This window comes from Trichosurus vulpecula, chromosome 1 (genome assembly GCF_011100635.1).
Source record: "Trichosurus vulpecula isolate mTriVul1 chromosome 1, mTriVul1.pri, whole genome shotgun sequence".
NCBI classification, from domain to species: domain Eukaryota; kingdom Metazoa; phylum Chordata; class Mammalia; order Diprotodontia; family Phalangeridae; genus Trichosurus; species Trichosurus vulpecula.
The window spans coordinates 427,050,277-427,056,614 of NC_050573.1; the positions used below are offsets into that span (position 1 = coordinate 427,050,277).

The 6,338-nt window shown below is 41.1% G+C and overlaps 1 pseudogene; it reads right to left on the reverse strand.

Annotated features, from left to right (window-relative positions):
* Nucleotides 1-264: 264 nt before the first annotated feature.
* On the reverse strand, nt 265-1,107 carry LOC118833519 (annotated as a pseudogene).
* Between the last annotated feature and the right edge of the window lie 5,231 nt (nt 1,108-6,338).

Consider the following 6,338-nt stretch of genomic DNA (forward strand, 5'->3'; position numbering starts at 1 on the left):
AGGTCTTCTTAACTCCAAGACCACAACTCTATCCATTGTAACCCTAGCTGCCTCTTAATACCATGCCTATTTATTTTCTATTCCAATTAGACCAAGCTGATCATGAAGAAGAAATCTGATTTTGCTCCTTGGGTTTCAGCTGTCCAATTTTCCCCTCTCCTTTCTTTAAATAGGATTGTTTAGATCGGAGGTTTTGGCAGTCTAGTCAAACCTGGGGATCCCTTCTTAGGCTCACGCTTTTCTTTTTTTTTGTTTAAATTTTTATTTTTATGTAGGGAAAAATCAAATATACATTTAACCCAATTTGGTTGCAAGTTCCTTAGCTTTTGCCTTTTCCAGCTTGGCAATACGAGCCACCAATTTTGGACCCAGAACATTGCCACCCCAGTGACGACGGATCTCATTGTATCTGTCATTGTAATTGGTTTTGATGGCTTCTACCAGCTTAGCCAGGGCTCCCTTATCTTCGGGATTAACCTGTGTGAAGGCAATGCTTGTGCAGGTCTTTCTGTGAACTAAGCGACCCAGTCTGGCTTTACCTTTGATAATACAGTAAGGAACCCCCATTTTTTGGCACAAGGCAGGTAGGAAGACCACTAGCTCAATGGGGTTCACGTCATGTGCAATGACTACCAACTGTGCTTTCTTGTTTTCTACCGGGGTAGTAACAGTGTCAACACCTGCTCTCAGGACAGGTGGTCTCTTACTGGGGACATCTCCTTTGCCTGCAGCCTTTTGTTCAACCTGAGCCAGAAGCCTTTGCTTCTTATCTTGCTTTGTCTCAGGTCTATACTTATGAGCCAGCTTCAGCAGTTGAGTAGCTGTCTGATGATCCAAAGCCTGGGTGAACTGGTTAATTGCTGGTGGAACTTTCAAACGCTTATAAAGAATAGACCTTTGACGCTGCAGTCTGATGTACCCAGGCCATTTGACAAATCGAGTAAGGTCCCTTTTGGGCTAGATGTCCTGACCAATGCCAAAATTCTTGGGCCGCTTTGCAAACAAAGGGTTGACCACTTTCTTGGCCTCCTGCTTCTTTACTACAGCAGGGGCTGGAGCCACCTTCTTCCCCTTGGCCTTCTTCCCTTTTGGCATCTTGGCTGGCTGAATGAGCTCAAACTTTTCTATGAATAAAATAAAATGAATGAAACCAATTATACTGAAGTGCAGTTGTCATTTTTGTTTAAGTTCACAGACCCCAAAATTAAGAATCCCTGGATTTTATATGCAGTCAAGACCAATCACCAAACTGTGGGATTTGCCCAGTAAGCCCAGGATCTAAGAAGCCCAAAGTCTACTGTATGCACAGCATTGTGCTAAGCACGGGGGGGAGATGAAAAGTTTTAATAAAGTGAGGGGCTGGCCCTCATGGAGCTTACAGTGTAGGAAGTCCTTTCCACCTTGAACCTACACAAATGTCATCTTTCCTCTGGGTAATAGCTCTAGATGTGATTTTTAGGACCTGTTTCTGTTGACACAACAGTTTCCTGAATTACATAGTGTCTTTGCCCCAAGGAACCACCCCAACCCAGTTAAGTGCACCAGGTCATCGGGACTGCTGTGGCATCTGTTTGTTCCCAGCTAGCCCTTGGTTCCTGTGTCTCTCCAATTTCTGTGTGCTCCCCAGGAGCCAGCAGTAGTTATGAATGTCACAGTAGTTATCAATGTCCCTGCTGCTAGCATTTAAGAGATCGCCACTCTAATTCCGATCTGATTTACCACTCAGGTATACTTTATACACTGACTCTTTATGAGGGAATATGAATGTTGGCAGGGTCTTGGAGTGTTACAGGGACAGTTCATTTGAAGTACCCAATTGTTAGAAATTCATTTTGCTCTTCATTCAGCTCATTATGGCACAGAAATAAACAGAACATGGAGGTTCTCCTGTAACTTCCCAGACATGTGAGCCCTTGTCCTTGACGCTTTACCTTCCTATCCTCACACAGGGGAACCATTGGCAAATGAGTAATTCAAGAAACGGCCATAGGTAATGCTGAGGGTACAGACAAGGGGAGGGGAGCATTGCATTCGTGTGGTGAAGTTCCTGAGCGGGTGAATGATCTAAGAGGTATTTATTTAAACACAAGAATTACATTTCAGTCCTACAAAAAATAAACATTCAGGGGATTTTTCAAATACTCTTTGTAAAGTTCCTTTTCTTTTTTCTTTTTTTTTTCTTTTTGTCCTTAAATAGAATTTGCATTTGCTAAATTTCTTCTGTGGGCTTTTTTCCTAACATCTTGACATTTGAATCTCATGAGAGTCTATTAGGTGTTCCTTAATAAATTATTCTAAATCTCATTAATTTCTTATCTACAAGGTGCTTTTTTTTAAAGGAAAGAACACTGAATTATAAACTCTTTCAAGATATTTATTAGGAGATATTGCGTTGTGACCTTTGTATCCATTATTTTGGGAGAGCCATTATGAAAATAAACTCAGCTCCCAGTGTTTAAACAGAAAGAGGTTTGCTCAGGCTGACTTTCCAATCTAAAACCTTCCAAAATATACTCTGAGGACAGGAAAGAGTCATTTTGTTTAGAAAGTCAATCTTTTTAATTCTGTCTTTTTTTCCTTCTTTTTTTCTCCCCCGGCAGACTAAACAAGTAAAGTCACCACAGGCACTGTGCATTTTCCTACTCCTTTCTCTTGGGATGAAACATGAAATAATCTACAAAGTAATTTGATCCAGCAATTAAAAACAAGGACATGAATTACACTAACAACTGTCACATAGAAAGAATTAATTCCCTCATAACACTGGTTGATGCTACCAGACCCTGGGTGATTACAAACAGATTATAATTGGAAAGGCGCCAAACCAATTCAGAACATTTCAGGTATCTCCAAAATGGAGGTGGTGGGGGGAGCTGTGAGCCTAGGCTTGTAAGCCGAGAGCTTTTTTTTTTTTTAACTACCCACAGGAGTATCTTTTTGCACTTGGCACTCAGATGTTTTCCCAGTTATTACTTGAAGCACCCAACAATGCCACAGTACAAGGTATAGAGCATGGCAATATCCACCAATCAGTGCTTCTTATAGCTATGGTGCAGTTTATGGGAAGCACACCTTCTGGAGGTGGCATTTCCAGAAATGATGCCCCCAGAGCACAGAATACTGGCAACATGGGTTTCACAGTAGGGAACATGGTAGCAAAGTATGGAAGTTGGATGGCTAGTTTGTCTCTAGGGCAAAGGATGTTGAGGACACTTACATTTACAACTTACTGGTAGAAATCATGTTTTCCCAGTGGTGTGTAGGTTTTATGGCCCCTTTATGCTACTTTATCATCTGTGTTCCAAAGCAATATGGTGAATGTCTTACTAAATGAAGTAACTGGGGCTGTAACTGCTTTAATTTATGGATAGTGTATTTATGAAACATCCCGTTGCTCAGAATCACAGAACAGGAAGGAATCTTAGATACCATTTAGTAGAACTCCTTCATTTTACAGATGAAGAAACTGGTGCCCAAATGAATTAAGTTACTTGCCCAAGGTGACTGTCACTTAGTAAGTGTCAGAATGGGAACCCAGCAATCTTCCCCCTCCCATATAACTGCTGGCTATATTATGCTACCCCTATTAGAGCTTTTCTGGGAGGTAGGCTGACAAGGAATTATGATTCCCTTGGAGACAAATGAGGAAATCAGGAGATGAGGCCATCTCATTTACTATGTAGCTGGACACTTAAGATCTTCTACAGAGACCTTTGTTCTTGGGGTTGTCAGTTTTCATTTAACTATAGCAACACCAAAAATCTTTGAATAAATTCAGTTCGACAACTATTTATCAGGCCTGCACCGGTAGAAGTTTCCTCACCTGGGAGCTCCCTCTACCAATGAAATCACAGGTCCAGGACCCATGCCTATCTTCTATTCTACTGTGTGCAGAGTGCTCTGCTAGCTAGGTATTGAGGGAGACAGAGGTTAGAGAAGATATACATTCCTGTTCTCATGGAGCCTACAATCTAGTAAAAAAAAGTAGTGAAAGGAAAAATACAGATGGTCACTGTTTATTCTTCCTCCAATTTCTTTTTATTATCATTGTTATCATCACCATAGGGCAGGCTGAAAAATGTGGGCAGCCAGATTCCTTGTGGCTCACTGGTTTGGTTGAATCATTCAGTGAGGACTGGAAGCACAAACAGAAAGGAGCCTTAGTGCACTTTCAAATTCTCCCGCTTGACTAGAAAGCCTGTTGGTACAAATGGACAAAAAGAACCTTCATTGAGCACTTACTATGTTCACTGTGCTAAGAATTTGGAATGATAATAGGAAAGTGAGATAGCCCCTGTCCTCCAGGAGCTTTTATCCCAGTTGTGGAAGGTAGCGCATATAGGAAAGTAGACACCAGCTAGGGGAGTTTTGGTCGAGGGAATCAAAGAGAGGAACCATTAGTGAATGAGAAACCCAAGAAATGGCTACTAGTGATGCTGAGGGTATGGATAATAGGGGAAAAAATCATTGAGTGTGCTAAGGTTCCTGAGTGGATGAAGGAACCATAGAGAGCCATACTGCGCTCAGAGCACAAAGGAGGCCAGGGAGAGAAGGCAGTGGTGTGTGCTGCATGAGCAAGGATGAGGCGGGTGTCAAGATGGCTCAGACAGACTGCTGGATGGGATGGGAAGCATGATCTGGTCTAACGTCAGCTGGATATACTGGGCTAGGCATCTTGCTTGGGCATGGCTGAAGCTCAAAGGAGGAAGTAAATTCAAACATACAAAAAAGAATTCCAAAGCTGAGAGGAGAAAAACTTCAAATCCTGGCCATGGTCTGAAAGGGATGAAAGAAGGGCAAGGAGTTTCAATAAGAGAGAGGGAGAGACAGAGAGACAGCAAGAGACAGAGAGAGACAGACAGACAGACAGAGACAGAGAGAGAGGTACTTCTCCATTGCTTATCCCATAGAGAGGCTATAGAGACCCCAAGAGGAATTTTTAAAGGCCCCGATAGAAAGCAGGAAAGATTTGTGCTCCTCAGATGTGAAAACAGAAACAAGATGGTGTCCTACTTCAGCCATGTGCTCAGTTGTAGCCCCATCACACTTCTTTCTTGCTTAAAATAATTTTTTATTTTTCCCCCAATTACATGTTAAAACAATTTTTTGAATCTGCTGTTGTTGTTTTTTAAGTTTTGAGTTCCAAATCCTATGCCTCTCTCCCTTCACCCCTCCCTGAGATGGCAAGCAATCCGATCTAGGTTATAAACACATACCTCTTTCTAACAACACGACCTGAGTCTTCTTTGGTCTGACTTCAATTCAACTAGGCGTTATTCAGGAATCCATGTATTAAATGGACGTGTCAAACGACATGATGCAGCACTTGCTGGACTTGTCTAAACACAGTTAGAGTTGGTTATTACTTAAGTGTAAATGTGTTTAATAAAAATTAAATAGGCCGAATTTTAGTTTTGTGTATAGCACCAAATAGGCAGACAGGAGGCAACCAGATGGCGCACTGAATAGTGTGCTGGACTGGTGGTCAGAAGACCTGAGGATAATAATAAAGCCTTTCTGCATTCAAACTGTGATAAGATAGGTGGCATAGTGGATAGAGCACTGAACCCAGACTCAGGAAAACCAGAACTGAAATCCATTCTCAGACATTTACTAGCAACATGACTCTGGACAAGTCACTTAATCTCTGTCCTCAGTTTCTTCATCTGTAAAATGGAGTTAATTATAGCATCTCCCTCCCAGGGTTGTAATGGGGACAAAATGAGATTTTTGTAAAGTGCTTCACAAACGTAAAAGTACTATATAAATGCTAGTTATTTATTATTATTTTTATTTAATTTGGATTGAGCCTTTTTTATTTTCTACGTCTCTGCCTTCCTTTTTGAATTGAGTAGTCTGATGGAGAGTTAACTCGAGCTTCTGCTGCATTTAACATTTACCTTCTAAAAATGCTGTTTGGCCCAGACTCCATCATACCAGAGGATGCCTGATCAACGCCTTCTGTTCTCTAGACAAAGAAGCCCAGGTGAGCCAACGGGAAACGGAACTCAAGTTTTCCTGTTGGAAATTTCGATGCCAGCCTGTTCTAAACTTGTCAAAACTTGTTCTCTCTTCCCTAATATACTGTACGTATGAATAAAATTATATAAATGAAGTCTAAAATACTAATAAGCAGTAATGTCAAGCCCATGAATTGCAATTTCCATGTTGAAAAAGAGCCTATTTGAAGTCTAATTGACTGCCAGACACATGATGATTTCCTAATACTTATCCATGGCAGCTTCTTTTAACTTTTATTTTAAATGCTTAATCAAGGGGTTTTATTGCTCCTGATTAAGCTTTTAAAATAAAAAGTAAATGTTATATGTGTTAGCCAT